At 40.3% G+C, this 19,242-nt stretch overlaps 1 protein-coding gene across 9 annotated transcripts in view; it reads right to left on the bottom strand.

Moving 5' to 3' along the window:
• Positions 1–18,595, bottom strand: part of NRF1 (nuclear respiratory factor 1) — a 144,591-nt gene extending 125,996 nt beyond the window's left edge. For 3 of the 9 annotated variants that reach the window (XM_017532572.2, XM_037740000.1, XM_037740011.1), the window contains exon 1: positions 18,454–18,595. The gene's annotated coding sequence lies outside the window, so the exon portion shown is untranslated. Of the gene's footprint in view, positions 1–1,242; positions 1,334–17,562; positions 18,038–18,453 lie in introns of those variants that run through there. The other 6 variants (XM_037740010.1, XM_037740004.1, XM_037740009.1 and 3 more) reach the window with 4 other exon arrangements.
• Positions 18,596–19,242: the final 647 nt, after the last annotated feature.

The following is a 19,242-nucleotide window of genomic DNA, read 5'->3' on the forward strand; positions in this document are numbered from 1 at the left end:
TAGCTGGGATTACAGGCACGCGCCACCATGCCCAGCTAATGTTTTGTAGTTTTAGTAGAGACGGGGTTTCACCATGTTGACCAGGATGGTCTCGATCTCTTGACCTCGTGATCCACCCGCCTCGGCCTCCCAAAGTGCTGGGATTACAGGCTTGAGCCACCGCGCCCGGCCAACAAAAATTTTTTTTAAGTCAAGTTCCTGAGATTCAAAAATAATCAAAGATGTTAAAATGTCCCTGGGTCTCTTGTTATAGTCTCACTCAACTTTATGAAAAGCAAGTAAGCAAACTGATATGAGAAAGCTCATGAAAATGTCCCACATAAAGGCAGAAACTTCAGCTCAAGTATTTTAAGTATCAACTTCAAAGTTATAATATTTTCATAATATAAAAAATTTTGCTCAAAACAACATATGAGTGTTTCATTTATTGGTCCTCAGCATTTGATACTGATTTAAAATCAATTTAGGAAAAAAAGGAGGTCAAAGTTCAAAATGTCTAAAAAATAATTTTTTAGGTTAATATAAAACTGGTTTAAATATTCCAAGTATTTGAACTGATCAATCTTTTCATTAATCTACCTTCTTTAAAAGAATAAAAATACTCTGTTTTAAAGCAATGCCTTCACCCAATTTTACACTTTAATTTCTGTGAGGACAAAATAATCTGACAATTTACCCAGTGTAGTCAGACTCTTTCTTATTCAGAAAACCACCTCTTCAAATCCAAAGAATATAAGATTTATAGAAAACAAAGGTTTCCTCGGACGTCTCACAACAACAAAACAGAAAGAAGCCCAACATATTATTTAGAAGGCAGAAGAGGAACAAAATGTATTTCTTAACTCACTATGAGAAATCAAAATGATTTAACAGTCACCTTCTATAATCCCTTTTGAAAAGACATTACTAGATCAAGCACAAGCAGAGACCTATTGAAATTTAAATTGGATGTTTGCTTTTCAGATCAGATCCATCCTAGTTGAGGATCCTCTAAGAGACCATTACAAATTTAAAGACACAAAAAATAGAGGGCTCATTAATAGGAGCCAGGCAAGGCTCAGACTGTTAGCTCTGCAAGTACTATCGCCTTATGGTTTGTTCTTTTATTTCATCATTTGCATTTACCAAGTATATATCATATACATTTCATTTGTCACTCTAGTCTCACAAATGTCTATGGAAAAGCTGCCTGATCAAGACGGCCTGGATGGATGGGAGACTGCCTACATTAATTTTACTCACCAAGTTTTGTCCTGTTTAAATGTCAGCATACCACATTCATTAAACAAATATCCTTTGTGCACCTTTTCTGTGTAAAGTTCTGGACCAGGAACTGAAAGGGGATATTAGGATGATTAGTTTGACCCTCAAATAGCTTAACAGTAGTTCTCAAAGTAACCCATGGGAGTCTGGGGGGGTCCTTGAGACTCATCAAGTGATCAGTGAGGTCAAAATTATTTTCATAATAACTAAAATGCTATTTGCCTTTTTTCAATGCATTTATATTTACACTTATGACGCAAAAGCAATGGTGGGGTAAACCTACTGACACTTAGCACAATTTAAGGTAACATCACAAACTATACTATAGCCATTATATCCTTTGCCTTCATGTGCTCATGGTAAAAAGGAGAAAAAAATGTCCATTTTATTTAAGAATGTGCTTGATGAGAGTGAATATTAATTTTATTGACTCTTCTCCCCAAAGTTCATGTCTTTTTAACTCTTCTGTGTAACAAATGGAAAGTATGCATAAAGTACTCCTGTTGCATTCAGAAGTGTAATGGCTGTTTCAAAAAGCATGTGTATGGGCTGGGTGCGGTGGCTCACCCCTGTAATCCCAGCACTTTGGGAGGCTGAGGCAGGCAGATCACCTGAGGTCAGGAGTTCGAGACCAGCCTGGCCAACATGGTGAAACCTCGTCTCTACTAAAAATACAAAAATTAGCTGGGCATGGTGGCGGGAGCCTGTAATCCCAGCTACTCAGGAGGCTGAGGCAGCAGAATCATTTGAACCCAGGAGGTGGAGGTTGCAACGAGCTGTGATCACACCACTGCATTGCAGCCTGGGTGACAAAGGTGATACTTCGTCTCATTAACAAAAAACAAAAACAACAACAACAAAAAAGTGTGTGTGCCTTGTTTTATGTTGCAAGCTGAATTAGCTGCTTTTTTCAGCAGGAATACCATTTTTACTTAAAAGAGTGGCTGACAAACTATATTGACTATATTGTTCTTCAGACGTTGGTATTTGACAGACATTTTCTCAAAATTTAAAAGTGGGCCTATTACTTCAGTGGAAATAACTGACAATATTTGTTGCCAATGATGAAATTTGATATTTGAAGTGATAAGTAGAATTTTGGAAAACTTGTATCTGCTACAGTGAGCCTGAAAGTTTTCCATTACTTAAAAGCCTCTTCTGATGAGATTAGTGGTGATGATAAAGAAAGTGACTTTTGTATCAACATTTGGAAGATCTCCATAAACTTGATGAATTAATATTCTCAAAATCACCAATAGATGATGTTACAAAATTACAGATGGGTTAAAAGATCCATTCATAGAGCATGACAAACCAATAGGCTTTAATGTAAGAGTACAGTTATAATTTCAGATTTCACATTGCAACTCATCTTTAAGAAACTACCACTGCTGAGTTTTAATATACCAAAGAATATCCACAATTATCTGAAAAGGCTCTTAAAATACTCTTTCAACCACATATTTGGTATGAGACCAGATCTTCTTTTTATACTTTAACCAAAGCAACATACTACAGCAGACTGAGTACAAAAGCAGATGAGACTTCAGCTGTCTTCTCTCAAGCCAGGCATTCAATAGATTTGCAAAAACTGTAAAATATCATGTTTCTCACTAAATTGTTTTTTGTTTTAAAAAAGTTATTTTTTATAAAATATTAACATAATTAAAATATTAACTTTTTAACATGTACAAGGTTATTTTTGAAATTAAGAAATATTTTTAAATTTTCTGTTTTAATTTCTAACAGAGTATCAAAAGTTATAACTTGCAGAAATAAAAGCTATTATATTGGGAGTCCTCAATAATTTTAATGAGAGTAAAAGGGTCATGGGACTAAAGATCAAGAACCACTGGCTTAGAGTATAAGAGAGAAAAAAAACACAAATAATAATCCAAGGAAGAACGTGATGATTGCCAGAGCCCTACTATTCCTGGGCATTCCAGCTCTTCCTAAACTAGACCTATGCTACTTACCAGGCTCTTGAAATAATTTATTTAGCTCTACTGTCAATATAATAAAAATGAGTAATTCATTTAGCAAGCATGAAAAAGGTACAAGCAATATCAAGATAATGTGTTAAACTAATTTCAATTGATGGGTTTTTCTTTACTTGCTTTCTAAATAAGTGACCTGAATTAAAATTAGTTTTATTTCCCTGGTAGAAACTGAGTCAGCCTATAAAGACAATTCTTTCACAAAAGACTATATAATCCAGTCAATTCCCTTGAAAATGCACCCCATACAATCAAATTAGTAACAGAAAGCTATGGAATTTGGTGCCCTATCTATTTACAGAACAAAAAACTTGGGAGCCCTACAATGGTCTTGAGGATCAGGATACAAACCATTATTCTTTTTTTAAAAAAGCACTTTTGCTGGGCACAGGGGATCATGCCTATAATCCCAACAATTTGGAGGACTGCTTGCCCTCAGGAGTTTAAGACCAGCCTGGGCAAGATGGTAAGCCTTGTATCTACCAAAAAAATAAATAAATAAAATTGGCCAAGCATGACGATATGCACCTATAGTCCCAGCTACCAGGTAGACTAAGGTGGGAGGATTGAACAGGGGAGGCTGAGGCTGCAGTGAACTGAGACTGTGCCACTGCACTCCAGCCTGGGCAACAGAGGGAGATCCTGCCTCAAAGAAATTAATTATTTAATTAATTAATAAAAGCACTTTCTGGAGAACCATATGCATATATGCTATCATTTGTGTTTTCAAAAAGGGAAGGACACAAACACACAATTTCTACTTAGCCTACCTGGAAGAATATGCAAGACACTGGTAGTAGTGGTGGTTTCCAGAAAGGAAACTGGGAAATCCACTTTTTACTGTATTCCTTTTAACAATGTGCACATAGTACTTACTCAATTCAATACTAACCTAGTTAGGTTTGAATATTTTTAAAATACCATTTCGCCTACTTCTCGAGTCTTTTATCTCAAATGCAAATTCCAAAAATACTAGTAGATATGAAAATCATTAGATGTACATTTGTTACTTTAGCAATGGATAAACATCTCACACTTGACAGAAGCATCTAAAGCAAGGTGTCCATCACCTGAAGGTGATCAGCCATTGATTACCTGAAGCAGTACCTGATTTCCTGATTACAGAAGGAGAATCAAGATGCATCCATCTGCCCAATATAATTGGTGTGGTTGCTACTTCTTTCCTTTTTTGTATTCATTATGGCATTTAAGAAATCTGAATAGCACCAAAGCAGGTAAGTTCAAATGCTCCTTGAAGTCACCCACCAACATTAAATTCAGCATTCATTCAGCTCCTACTATGCATCAGACAGTATGACTTAATGTAACACTTGTAACACATAATGTTATATGTTAGAGGGTACCCTTGGATCTAAACACTTAACTATCCAATACAGGTTCAATCACCAATGAAAAAGATTTAGAGGTTTTGACCAATTCTCGGTTTTTAATGAGGCAACTGTATGACGTGGCTACAGATAAACCTAATTCAAACTTAGACTACCTCACAGTTGGCTAAATGGTGTCCAGAACACAATAAAATCAGAGCCACTGTAGTCTGTATTTATCAGACCAGCCCTACAACTTGTGCCGGGTTCTATACCACACAGGATACTCAGGGATCCTGAGAGCAGTGCAATATAGTCACAGTAGTTTGGTAAGTGGAAGGCAACACTGGCAACATTGAATGAGTTAGCTGCCATGTGCCAAGTATTTCATATGAATTTTCCTTATATCTTCACAAATCAATAATAAGGCATTATTGTCCCTGCCTTAAAATTAAGGCAATTCAACCAGGGATGGTAGCTCATGCCTGTAATCCCAGTGCTGTGGGCGGCCAAGGTGGGAGGATTACTTGAGGCCAGGTGTTTGAGACCAGCCTGGCCAACACAGGAAGACCCTATCTCTACAAAAATTAGCCCAGCATGGTGACACACACCTATGGTCTCAGACACTTGAGACGCTAAGACAGGAAGATTGCCTGAGCCCAGGAGTTTAAGGCAACAGTGAGCCATGATTGTACCACTGCACTCCAACTGGGGAGACAGCGCTAGTCTGTTTCTAAAAAAGTAATAAATTTAAAAATAAATTAAGAAGATTCAGAATCAGAAAGGTTAAGTAACATGCTCAAGGTTGCAAACTTAGTAAGTGACATTAATAGAATTTAAGCCCAGAGTCCTATCGTGGACTGAATGGTGGCTCCCAAAAAGGTATGTCCACATGCTTACCATTGGCACCCGGGAATATTACCTCATTTGAAGAATGGGTCTTTAGAGATGTAACTAAGAATTCTGAGATCATCCTGAATTATCTAGGTGGGTCCTAAATCCAATGACAAGTGTCCTTTTAAGAGTGAAGCAGCTGGAGATTACACAGAGAGGAGACAATGTGACCATGGAGGCAGAAACTGGAGTGATGTAGCCACACGTCAAGGAATGCCACCAAAGGCTGGAAGAGAAAAAGAAGATTCTCCCCCAGAGCCTCCTGAGGGAGTGCTGCCCTGTGGACACCTTGATTCCAGACTCCTGGACTCCAGAACTGTGAGAGAAAACATTTCTGTCTCTTAAAACCACTAAGTTTGTGGTTTTATGGCAGCCCCAGGAAACGAATACGGTCCACAAACTCTCTCTCCAGCATTCCCTATTACCTTCCCAAGATTGAAGGATCTAGGGATATGTAAACTAAAATAGGGACAACTCAGACAATAAGGAAAATGAAAACTATACTTGCTTTTGCAAGCCCTACAGAAAAGAGTAAAATCAGTAGGTAAAAATTTTGGGGATACCACTTTGGAGGCTGAGGCAGGAGGATCCCTATAGCACAGGAGTTTGAGAGCAACCTCCTGGGCAATACACAGACACTGTCTCAAAAAAAAAAAAAAAAAAAAAAGAAATTTCAGTTGGAAATTTTTTTTTCCCCACAGCACTGCCTTAACAAAAATTTTCTAACCATCAAAATATCTTAAAGACTAACCAGACTTTTGGTAGGTGGTTACATTTCCTATCATTGAATGTGTTCAAGGAGAGACTGAAGACTTTCAACTTTGGAAAGCAGAGCTGTCTTAGATGATTTAGAATCTCTTCCCACCCTGAGTTCCTAAAATTATAAAATATTAGATAGTGGCCGGGTGTGGTGTCTTACGCCTGTAATCCCGGCACTTTGGGAGGCTGAGGTGGGTGGATCACAAGGTCAAGAGATCGAGACCATCCTGATCAACATGGTGAAACCCCGTCTCTACTAAAAATACAAAAAATTAGCTGGGCATGGTGGCGCGTGCCTGTAATCCCAGTTACTCAGGAGGCTGACGCAGGAGAACTGCCTGAACCCAGGAGGCAGAGGTTGCGGTGAGCCGAGATCGCCCCATTGCACTCCAGCCTGGGTAAGAGCAAAACTCTGTCTCAAAAAAAATAAATAAATTAAATAAACAAATAAAATATTAGATAGTTCCACAAAAGCATATGGTAAAATATTACAAATGAGTTTTGCCAGGTTTCTACAATCATTCAAATAAACACTGCTTGTTATGTGTCAGGCCTGTGCTTGGTAATGAACACAAGCACGTTACCTACTCTCAACGAGGCTTACAATCTGGTGGGACAGACATACATCAAGCAATATGCAAACTTACATAAAATTATATAAATGACCACCTATGATGAAGGAAAAATGCAAAAAAAAGAGGGAGACCAGGTAAAACCTCCCCAAGGAAATTGTGTTTGAGAGATCTGATGGACTTAGTCATCCTTTGCAGGGGGCGGGGAGGATTAAAATTCACAGATGTTCATGTCCCCTTCAGTTGGGCCTCTACATCCACAGGTTCTGTATCCTTAGATGGAAAATACCATTTGGCTACAAAATGGATTTCTTCAGAATGTAAGCAATCACTGTGGCAGATTCTCAAGTGAGAATTAGCTCTTGCTTTCATACCTTTCCGATACAGAAGTTTAAGAGAGAAAAAGTTTGTACTTTTTATTCTCAGATTCTCCACCTCCCTTGATGTCTGAAAGACAGTGATTTAAGAATCTTAATTGTCAAGCATACATTCTAAAAGTTCTTCTTTTGGAAAAGATCCTAATTTTTCAAAGTAGAAGGGAAGAGAATGAATAAGTTGGACTTTTTTTGTCATCGTCATCTCTATAGGCTTTACTGTATCTTGAGGGAAAATGATGTTACTTTAGATACCAAAGGCAGTAACTAAGAAACTACCCTAGATTTGCTTTCCATTTTGTGTATATATATACACATATATATATACATATATATAAAACAGCCACCAAAGGGATTAAAAACAGAATTAAATGGCTAGGCATGAAAATTGGGTTATACTACTAGCTCTAGACAGGATTCCACTGTATAAAATCTTTAAGAAAGATATCTTTGAGAAAGTTCCAGTTATTCTTTACACAGAATTAGAATTATATATATCACATATTTCATTGAGTGTATGAATTGAATTATACAGCATTTTGAATATATTTTATATATACAAAATCTTTTGAACTCCCTACAGATGCTAAAAACAAACAGGTATTTTTAACACTACTATGCTATACTACTGCTGCTACTAATACTTCATGTGCTGACAATGGGAATAACAACTCAGAAGGTCCCAGGGTCAATAAAAGACCAATGCTATTTTGAGACAGGTTCTTCACTTCAGAAACTATACTGCAAATAGAAATCTTAGCTCAGGAAGTATCATGGCAGAGTGGAGAAAAAGCAAGTTAATAGGTGAACAAAATTGAGGTTAACCCAGGATTTAGCTTTCATTCTGCACTAAACAAGCTTTCATGGGCAAGCCCTTACACCTGAACTCCAAGTTACCCTTACCTCAGCAAAACCATACAGAGCATTAAACGGTAAGCATTTCCTCAACAAATATGTATTAGGAGAGAAAATTTTAAAATATCTTTTATGTTTCACTAAAACAAATGGATCTGTAACTGTCTCATTAAGAATGTTTCAAGGTAAAAATAAACTGACAGTGTGAATATGTATTGTGTATATCCATGTGTGCTTAGAAAAATATCTAAACTGGCTGGGCTCAGTGGCTCAAGCCTGTAAACCCAGCACTTTGGGAGGTGACGGCCGGCAGATCACCTAAGGTTAGGAGTTAGAAACCAGCCTGGCTAATGTGGTGAAACCCTGTCTCTACTAAAATACAAAAATTAGCCAGGGATAGTGACAGGCACCTGTAATCCCAGCTACTTGGGAGGCTGACGTGGGAGAATCGCTTGAACCTGGGAGGCAGAGATTGCAACGAGCTGAGATCACACCACCGCACTCCAGGGCTGGGCGACAGAGTAAGACTCAGTTTCCAAAAAAAAAAAAAAAAAATTCTAAGCCATACATATTAAAATATCTTTGTATTGTAGAATTATGATTTTTACTTTTCTTCTATATTTCTACAATGAACGCATATGACATAGCTTTTTAAGAGGAAAATATATTTATTAACACGTAACACCGACTTAGAATCAATTTTGGAAGAAATTTTAATTTAGAAGAAAATTTAAATTTCATTTCTGTCCTCCTCATTTTTCAAACGGGGAAAAAGGCCCAGTAAAGGTAAGTAACTTGCCTATCCAAAATCTAACAGTGAAGTCATTAGGGCCATAATTGTACTACCTATATTTATTTCTTCTGTTTATACAAGCTAATGCATTTTTATTAAGGATAACTTGAAAAACAATGGAAGGTACAAGAAAGGAAATGAAAATCACCTATAAGCTTGTAGATCAAAGATAATCACTAATGTGGAGTGTTTTTCTTCTAAATTTTTCACTATCAATACATTTCAATGGAGAAAAACTTTTAAAATATAGAGCCGAAAATTAAAGACAACAATTTTAGCACTCAGCCACATTACCACATAATTCTGGTAATAGATCAGAATTACCTCTTCTTTAGACTTCGTACAGCTAGTTTTGGGTCAAGAGACTAGTTGTATGATGGTGTTCTTTCTTAGCAAATCTTGGCTAGTTCTTTGATTTGTGGGCTATTTTTACATGGAAGATCCGTTACCAAAAATTTTATTTCATAATTGTTTAATGAAAGAAAGGACCAAAAAAAGTTCCCAAAGGAAAAGACAAATTACTGTATTCTATTTGGGCCCTCTTTGTAGATTTAGTAAATGTAAAGATCATCCACAAACATAAGCTAATTACAAATCACATAACACAACTTTAAGATTATCTAACATATTTATTCATATCGTTTTTGTATTTACCAAGACTACTGGTAAAATAAATCAAACTTGTAGACCCTCTCCCCAGAAAAATCACAAATCAATGCCAAGTGGCATTATTTATTTTGAGGGTGGCAAGCAGAAGTTTGGACATCACTGGCCCAGAAACTAGGGCCTAGCTGACAAAACTGTCTCCTAATTTCAAAGATCCAAAGATTAGCAGAAGGAAGTAAAAATTACCAGTTACCTAAATTTCAGAATGAAATATTTTGGAAATCATGTAAGATCTAGTGAACACATAATGCGCTTCAATTTCTTAATTTTATTCACGGCTTTTTAATGTGAATGCCAGCAATTTCTTAGCATTAAATCATCTTAGATCTCAAAGTATTCCATAATCATCATAATTTCAGAAAGACACTACAAAAGGCATCAATAGTAGTTTCATTTCGTGGTCAGAAAAATTAAGCAAGGAAAAAATAAATGTCTTGCCCCATATCACCTAGATTGAAATATCTGTGGATTTAAAATTTTTTCCAAAGCATAAGCAAAACCTAACTTAAAAATGAATTTTAGCCAGGCATGGTGGCTCACACCTGTAATCCCAGCACTTTGGGAGGCTAAGGTGGGCGGATCACCTGAGGTCAGGAGTTTGAGACCAGCCTGACCAATATGGTGAAACCCCATCTTTAAAAAAAAAAAAAAAATGAATTTTGACAGGTGAGCCAGCTTGGTAGAGAAATTGTTTTCCAACAAGCACAATCCATCAATTTGTTTTCTTTAAAATACTTTCTCCTTAAAACAATAGTAATTTGATTCCCCTACCCCACAAAGCCTACTGTAACTACAGAGCATGAATAAACATATACTAAGTGTGAGTCCTAGAGTATAAAAAAACAAGGAATCCAGAGACTTGACAAAATTCTGAAATTGGTTAAGCTTTGCTTCGGCACTCCTCCTACCTTCCTTCTGGTGCTCCTACTCCCATCTCTAAGAAGTTCCTCATATCTTTCCTAAGTTCTTCACCTGAGACATCTACTCAAGACTTCTTTCCCTTGATCTATCCCAGTTGTTGAGATAACTGATCTCAGCCAACTAACACATCCAACTCTTGATTTAATCATTAGCATTTAGTAAAGTCCCTTGACTTTTCTGTCAATAGCCCCCTTGAAAATCTAATAAATGCTGTGGACTCTCTCCCCAGAAAAAATCACACAGGCACTCATAGATAACTTTTCATACAATTTTAAGGGATTCAGGGTCACATAACAAAAATACATGAGCCCCAGAACCATAAAACCCCAGGTTAAAAACCCTCATACTTAACATATTAATATCAGAAACCTCAAAACTCTGCCAGAGGAATTTGTATTTTAAGACACTGTCAACTCAAATGAAATCTCCAATTCTCAGAATGTAAGACAACATAAAAAAGGCCAAAAAAATTATATATATATATATATATATATATATATATATATATATACACACACACACACACACACACACACACATATATGGAGATTTTTAGGCAGCCTTGTTGTTGGGGGTCATCTCCCAAAGCATTTAAGCTGCAACTCCCATGAGAGATGGTGAGGAACAGGACCTATTTCTAAGCATGGGTCATCTACGAAGTTAGGTTCTGTAGACCCTACCCCTGTATTTAGTAATGCTCTGGCAATCTGTTCTGTCTAAACTATCATGGTTCCTAGAAAAACAATACATACATACATAAGTACACTTTCAGAAAATTTTTTATCTCTTAAATGCCAAGTCCAGTTTTTATCCAATGAAATTATCTTTTTTTTTTTTTTTTGAAGAGATGACTTACTCAGGCTGGTCTCGAGGTGCTGAGTTTAAGCAATCCTCCAGCATTGCCCTCCAAACCAATGAACTCTGGTATTTCCCACTGCTGACTTCCCTGTCAAGATTCACTCATTCCTCTCTTCAGTGTCTTCAATCCTATAATCTTATCTGTTCAATTTACTTCATAGGTTTCTATTCTTCTACTTGACTCTCAGATGTAGATACTCTCCACGGTTGCCCTTAATTTTTTTTTTCTTCACTCTTGATACGGTTAAGCATTTCTAATCCAAAAATTTGAAATCTGAAATGCTCCAAAATCTGAAACTTTCTGAGCGTTGACATGATGCCACAAGTGGAAAGTTCCACACCTGACCTCAGGGACATATTACAGTCAGAATGGAATCAGAACTTTGTTTCATGCACAAAATTATTTAAAATAGTGTATAAAACTGCATTTGGGTTGTAAGATGTATATGAAACATAAAATAATTTCTAGTTTAGATTTGGGCCCTATCCCCAGGGTATCTCATTATGAGTATACCAATATTACAAAGTAAAAACAAACAAACAAAAAAATCAAAACTCTGAAACATTTCTAGTCCTAAGCATTTTGGATAAAAGATACTCAACCTGTACTATTTGCTGCTGCTTTTTTTTTTTCTTTCTTATAGACAGGGTCTTACTTTGACAGCCAGGCTGGAGTGCATGGCCCTATTATAGTTTGCTATAGCCTCAAACTCCTGGGCTCAAGTCATCCTCCAGCCTCAGCCTCCTGAGTAGCCAGGACCACAGGTCTACCACTATACCTGACAAATTTTTACATTTTTATAGAGACAGGGTCCCACTATGTTGCCCAGGCTGGTATTGAATCCCTGGCCTCAAGTGATCGTCTGCCTTGGCCTCATAAGTGTTAGGATTACAGGTGTGAGCCACCATGCCTGGCTTTCTGCAGTTTCTATATGGCATTATACTGATAAACGCAAATCCCCTAATTGATCCCAATGCACCCTTGAGCTCCAGCCCAAATATCCAGGTACTTACTTGACATTTCTTGATTCCCAGATATCTAAACATACCTGGAATCATACTCTATTACCTTCCTCCTCAAATCCTGTTTTTCCTATACATTCCCTATCTTAAAGGCATCATCATCACCCAATAACCAAACTGCAATCTTTAACTCCCCTTTACTCAATTGTAACCCAAATCTGACAACTGTGAAGTAAAAATGATCTCCAGAATGCATGTCTTTTAACACCACAATTCAATAGTCTCACAGGTCTCTAGTCCAACCTTCACATGTCATATTTTTAAAAACCAGAGTAGATGTCCTACTCAAATCTCTTACAGTCCCTAAATTCCTATAGAGTAAGTCCACACTCATAAGCATGCAATTACAAACTCTTCCCAATCAGGACACAACCTTATCAGTCCACTATTCTCCAAGTAGAGCAAAATCCACTTGCTAATTCTCAAATCAGATTTCTGATGCCCTTCCTCTCAGCTCCCCCTCTTCTCCATCAGTTAATGCAGCTAAACTCACCCTTCCAAGTCCTACTCAAACTCCCTTAAATGAAAAGTCTTCCCTAAGCTCACCTTTCTCTGTGTATCACTCTCCTCTCCCCAGAATTTCTCTCTCCTCCTACAATCCCACACCACTCTTTCTTTACACTATTTTGGTTCTCTAGAAGTTGTAACATAGCTGGTTGAGCCCATAGCTTTCTGCCCTACCCGACAAGGCCCAATACTTGTTACTCTAGCACCTAGCACATGCCCGGAATATGGTGTATCTTTAATCATTGTTTGGTGAATGAGTGGCAAAACTCCAAAGTGAAAATACACTTAAGGACGTTATCTCCCAACGGAGAGAATGTTTCACTCTCCTTTGAACATAAAACAAAAATCAGGTCCCCTAGTCCCCAACTCCCCATTTCTAGTCCACTGCTCAAATAGCTTTAAGCAATGTTTCACAGGGACATTTCCTCACTTCCCCTTGTTCTTTGTAGGTTTAGCTGCCAGCCTAACCACATTAGCATTCAGCAGTAGCAACAAAACGGACTCTTAAAGTTCTAAAAAGCAAAGACTTTACAATTACCAACAGTAAAATATATGCTTTTTAAAAACAGTCTTAATATATATGCATATAAAGCTCATTCTTCATGAAGAGTCAGAAAATGGCTTGGCATAGTTTATCCCAAAAGGCACCACTTCAAGAGTTCTTAAGAAAATGTCCACTTAAGCTACCAGCCAAACTTTTCACATTTGTAACCACAGAAATCAGCATGCATGAATTGAAATACTATGCTTACATATAAAACAATCCAATTACAAGAAATAGTCTAAATCAGCAAACTGATAACCCATACAAAAGTAGCTCTTATAGCTTCTTTTGAGAATATTTCCCCTAAAAAATTCCAGGGATCATCCCAACCTATTAAAACTATATTCTTTTCCTAGTATCATCTTTTCTTTCCCCCTCTCCTCCCCACCACACTCCCTCAAACACACACACACCCACACACACACACACACACACACACACCCCTCCTTACGAGACACGGCTTCCTCAAGAATTATCTGATGGTTCAGTAGCAGTTGGAGCTTTACACAAACCATGTTGTGATTGGGCAAGGCAGAATACCAGATCTGGAATTCAGCAGACCATTTCTTACAGTCAGATTATCTTCTAAGTGACTGCTGCCTGCTCTTAGAGATACAATACAGATTTGCCTCAAGAGATCCCAAATGTGGTAGGCCTGCCTTAACAGCAATCAGGTGTTTTTGTTGAGACAGGGTCTGTCACCCAAGCGAGAACACAACGGTACGATTATGCTCACTGCAACCTTAAACTCCTAAGCTCAAGTGATCCTCCTGCCTCAGCCTCCTGATAGCTCAAACTACAAGTATATGCCACCATACCCAGCTAGTTTTTTTTTTTTTTTTAATATTCTGTAAAGACAGGGTCTCGCTATGTTGCCCAGGCTGGTCTTGAATTCCTGGTCTCAAGCAATCCTCCTGCATTGGCCTCCCAAAGTGCTGGGATTATAAGCATGAACCACCAGGCCCAGCCATTGTTTTCTAATATATTAGAACATATCTGTAAAGTTGTATTCCTAGCCCTTCTTTGGGTCAGAGAAAGTTTACCTGGTATCACATAAATGTTCACATTTTAAAACATTTTAGGCATAAAGACAAGAACATGATGAAGCCTTTCTGATGTTTTGCTAACTACACTGCATTAAGTCGGGTTAAAAATACATTAGCCTAATCCTGAAAGGAACTTGAGAAAAAAAACATATATATATGTGTGTACTAAGGTACAAGCAATCCACTTATTTTCCTTGAGCAGTTAAAAATTCATTTCCCAAGTTTTGTCCATATTACATTAAAATAACTTCAAACAAAGCATTCTTGTTGCTCAAGGATTAAAAGTTTCCAATAGCTCAATGTGGTTTTAATCTTCTGGAAACACCTGAAATTGATTTGTTTCACGTCCTTTTACTATTTATCTTCCAATCTGTTTACCTTAGTAGAATACTGATGGATACAAGTACTAACTCAAAACCCAAGAAAGTGGGTAATCCACCCTTTAGTTAATAAGGAAATATATGATACATAGGGCAAAAAAATTAACATGTATCCTGAGACTCAAAAAACATTGGACTTGGTCTAAATAAAATGTTTCTAAAAAATGTAACAAGTGGGTTTCTTTTTCATTGCCATTTTACTAAGCATTCATGGAAAATTATATTTGGGTAAGCTCAGGCTGAAAACACTAGCTTTAGCTATCAAGGAAAACATGAAAGAACAGAAAGAAAATGTCCTTTAAAACATTTTCTGATATGTTTTTTACAAGATCAAAGATTGGTATTTTAAGATTGATTTTCCAAATACGCTATATATACATGTTAATAAGCATCACACACAGTCACACACAAACATCTAAATTCAGATATCCCATTTCCTGGATGACTGCAGGCCCAGGAAGGGTGCATCTAAACTCTCGACATTAAAGTAGACATTTGTGAAATTCAACAGCCCATGGAGTCTCCCCTCACCCTCCAATTTTTCACAGTAGCACTGTGTGGATGAATAAGCCTGCTTCAGCATGAAGCACTGGGCTTGTCTAAAGACATCTGACAGAAGCTGAATGTATATACATTAACTTCCTGTTGAGGTAGGACTGCAGACTGTTTCTAAAGACTGACAGTTCATAGTCCCTTCAAAAATCAAAAAATCAGCATGCCTTTTAAAATACTCATGAAAAAAAATTAATTTCAGTAATTACTGTTCATCGTTATTATTCCCCAACATTTACTGAATGCCTTATTGCATACAAGAAAAGGCATAAAAATTTAATCCCAGACCACAGGAGCTTAAATTTCCCTTAAAACAAGTCACTCATTTGTGGTTCTTTCACATAAAATGCTTCTAAAGACAACCCAGAGATTTGGTTGGATCTACAGTGTGCAGGCAATGTAAATTCAGGTATTGACATCATGGGAAGTTGGCCTTCAGTTCCTTAACAAAATTAGACAAGTACCTAATTATGGTCTAATAAAACAAAAAACCTACAATTTGGGGTTCTAACAACATACACAGGAATTCAGAAGGAAACCTGAAATCCTTTCTCCTTTAATCCCTTCTATATCTGGACAAGGGCCCTCATTATCTCCTACTTCTATAGTTCCTTCTATAAACACAGGAGCTACATTTCCTTAAAACCTATTATAAAGCCACTGCCAGCATGGTGGCACTTGCCTACAGTCTCAGCTACTAGAGAGGCTGAGGCGGAAGCATTGCTTGAGCCCAGGAGTTCAAGGCCAGCTTAGACAACATACCAAGATCCCCACCTCTAATTTAAAAAAAGAAAAAAAATTGTGTATATATATTATACACAGACACACACACATACATATATTTTTTTATAAGAAAACTATTGGGTCAGGTGCAGTGGCTCATGCCTGTAATCCCAACACTTTGGGGGGCAAGGCCGGCAGATCACCTTAGGTCAGAAGTTCGAGACTTGCCTGGCCAACATGGCGAAAACTGCCTCTACTAAAAATATAAAAATTAGCCAGGCATGGTGGCCCACACCTGTAATCCCAGCTACTCAGGAGTCTGGGGCAGGATAATCGCTTGAACCCAGGAGGCAGAGGCTGCAGTGAGCCGAGATTGAACCACCGCACTCCAGCCTGGGAAACAGACTCCATCTCAAAAAAAAAAAAGAAAAGAAAAACAACTATTTCCAGAAAAACTCCCGGCTTGGGGATAAGAAATTTTCTTTGCTACATGAGAATATGACAACTGACTACTAAGCAAGTCATTTTCCCTCCAATATATGACCACTGACTACTAAACATAAAGTCAATATCCCTCCTCTATGTTGAGTTTGAGATTGCGTGATGGAATTAAAGGACTTCAAGTAAGGATGAGCCAAAAGATTAAAGAGTTTTCTTAATCTGATTGTTTTTTGTTTTGGTCATGTGCCCTGTTGAAAGCCACTGTCTAAGTCCCATGAAAAGAAAAAAAAAATTCTGCACACAATTTAGAATCCAAGAGTAAATATTCTATATTGCATGTGATAATTATGTCTCCTTTTGCACTCATAAAATAAGGAAATTACACTCAGATGCACCGAGAGAACTAGTCATATTTTCACTGTCTTATGGGGTAACCTGTCAAGAACTGTCAAACACAGTTTTAGGGAGTCGGGATACTAATGAATCAAACACACATACCCAAACAGCATCTCCAAGACTCCAACGCCCCCCTTTTCCAATAACTTACTGGTCAAGCCCAAGGGAGAAAGAATTTTTTAAAAGGCTAGGCTGAGATGGAATGGGAAAAAGGATGACTGCGAGCACAGATGTCCCGGGACATAAGCTCTGCCCAACACCGTGCAAACTGACAGGCTCACTCACACTACCTTTCTCCTCATGCGTTTCCCAATATACGGTCTCTGAACACTTAAGAAAATGTGAATTTTGCTGACCACAGAAAGAATTCAGCACGACTGACACCAGCTCTAAAATAAGCAATTAATATATTCTAATCTAATGCTTGAGAAGAATGGAGAACAGGCAACAGCTCCTCCAACTGGTTGGAGCAGATATCACTGGAAGCCCCCCAAATATTAAGATTTTTAAACAACTTCAAGTTCTGGTGGGAACAGCCAAATGCACTACAGAAACTTTGGGACCAGCAGCCACGACACAACAGGTGAGAGAGGCAGCAGACATCATTGCAAGGTGGAGTGCACAACATACAATGACAAACTCGAAAAGGTCTGGGGATGTGGGAAAACACCATGCACACGGCCAACCCGGAGCCCCTGTCTTTCCAGTGGCAAAAGGTTCGGTTCCTTCGGAGGGGCGTGCCACTCCCCCTCTTCCCCACCCAGGGGACCACCACCCGAGGCACAGGAAGAACCGCGGCCCCTCCGCGGGCACATCTCAGCCGGGGAAGAAAACACAATGTCGCTCCTTATTTCTGCGTACAAAAGGACTTTGCGCCCTCCTCCTCGAACTGCCGCCCCGGCCGCCTCCTAACTTGCAAGAAGGTGGGCAACGCGCCATATTCCAGCGTCCCCCAGTCTACCTGGGTAACAAGCCCACGCCACCCCGGCAGGAGGGAAGCTTCGGAGGTCGCCCAAAGAGCCAGCCTCCTTTCCCGCAGGAGACAGCGGCTCCTGCGCCCCAGCCCGGCCCCGCCGCGCCGCCCGCCCGCGGACGAGAGCCGGGAAGGGCCGAGGGGGCGAGCGAAGAGCCGCGGCTTCGGTCCCGCGCAGCCCGCCCACCTCCCGCTCCCGGGCCCGGCGCACTCTCCCGCGCCTCCCGCTCCCGAGCCGCGGGAAGGCCGGGCCCCGGGTTCCACGGCGGGGAGGAGGCCGCGGTCCCGAGAGCCCCAGGCGGCGGGGGAGGCCGGAACCCTGGGGCTCTCGGGAGGGCAGCGCCTCCCTCCCCAGCCCGCCAGGACGCCTGGGGCCTAGTGCGGCCTGCGCATCCTCGGGGTGGCGGTTTGGCTGGGCCGGGCCGGGGCTCCCCGCCCGAGGCGGGCCGAATCCGGCGGGGGCCCAGGCCCGGAGCCGGGGGCGGCAGGGTGCCGGCTGCGGGGCGGGCCGGCCGGCCGGCGGGCGGGCGGCGTGTTGCGGCTGCGCCGGGGCTGAAATAGCTGGAGATTGCGCGGTAGGGCACTCACCTCAGAGCGGCTGCGCTACCGTGGGCCTGCGCCGTGGAGACTGCGACCGCGCCGGCTCCTCGCAGCCTCCTGCCACCAGCGGCAATGGCGAGCGCTGCCGCTTCTGCCGCCGCCGCCGCCGCCGAGGAGGGGGAGGGGAGGAAGAGGGCACGCACGCGACGCACGGCCCGGCTTCCCCGCCCGGCCGTCGCCATGATGAGGAGGTCGGTGCGGCTGCTCTGCCAGCGGGTGGTAGAAGGGACTCGCGACTAGGGCTCCGGCCTCCCCCGCCGCCGCCCTGCGTGCACTAGGCGCCTCAAAGGCTTGGAGGAGACCCGAACCTCAAAAGCAACTGGATTAGCACAACGCGGACGCCATGGAGAAGCGGCGCAAGCAGGCCCAAAATGGTTGCTGATCAGAAGAGTGGCATTTCTCGCCCCCCTACCGCGGGAATTGGGACCTCCAGACTGTGCTTGGGGGATCGGCAAGTGGCTCCCCTCCGGTTTTTTCGGCGTTGCCTTCCCGGTTGCATCCTCACTCTCTCTCTTTGGAATGACGTCTGCTTTTCTGTCTCGAACTCTTCAGATATTTCAAAGCAAAAGTTTTTGTACAAAGCAACCTGTGAATGTATTCAGCCATTCGATTGTTCGGCGAACATTTCTAGGGGGCCAGTGCTGTTGAGAGCGCTGAAGGTGCACCTGTTAGTAAGACAACGTCCTGGCTCCCACGGAGCTTATTCGAAGCAGTAGGGACCCCCAAGCAGCTGCCTGAGAAGTAGGGAGGGGTGGACAGTGGGAAAACAACCTAACG

The sequence above is a fragment of the Cebus imitator genome, unplaced genomic scaffold, assembly GCF_001604975.1.
Source record: "Cebus imitator isolate Cc_AM_T3 unplaced genomic scaffold, Cebus_imitator-1.0 Scaffold77, whole genome shotgun sequence".
In the NCBI taxonomy this organism is placed as follows: domain Eukaryota; kingdom Metazoa; phylum Chordata; class Mammalia; order Primates; family Cebidae; genus Cebus; species Cebus imitator.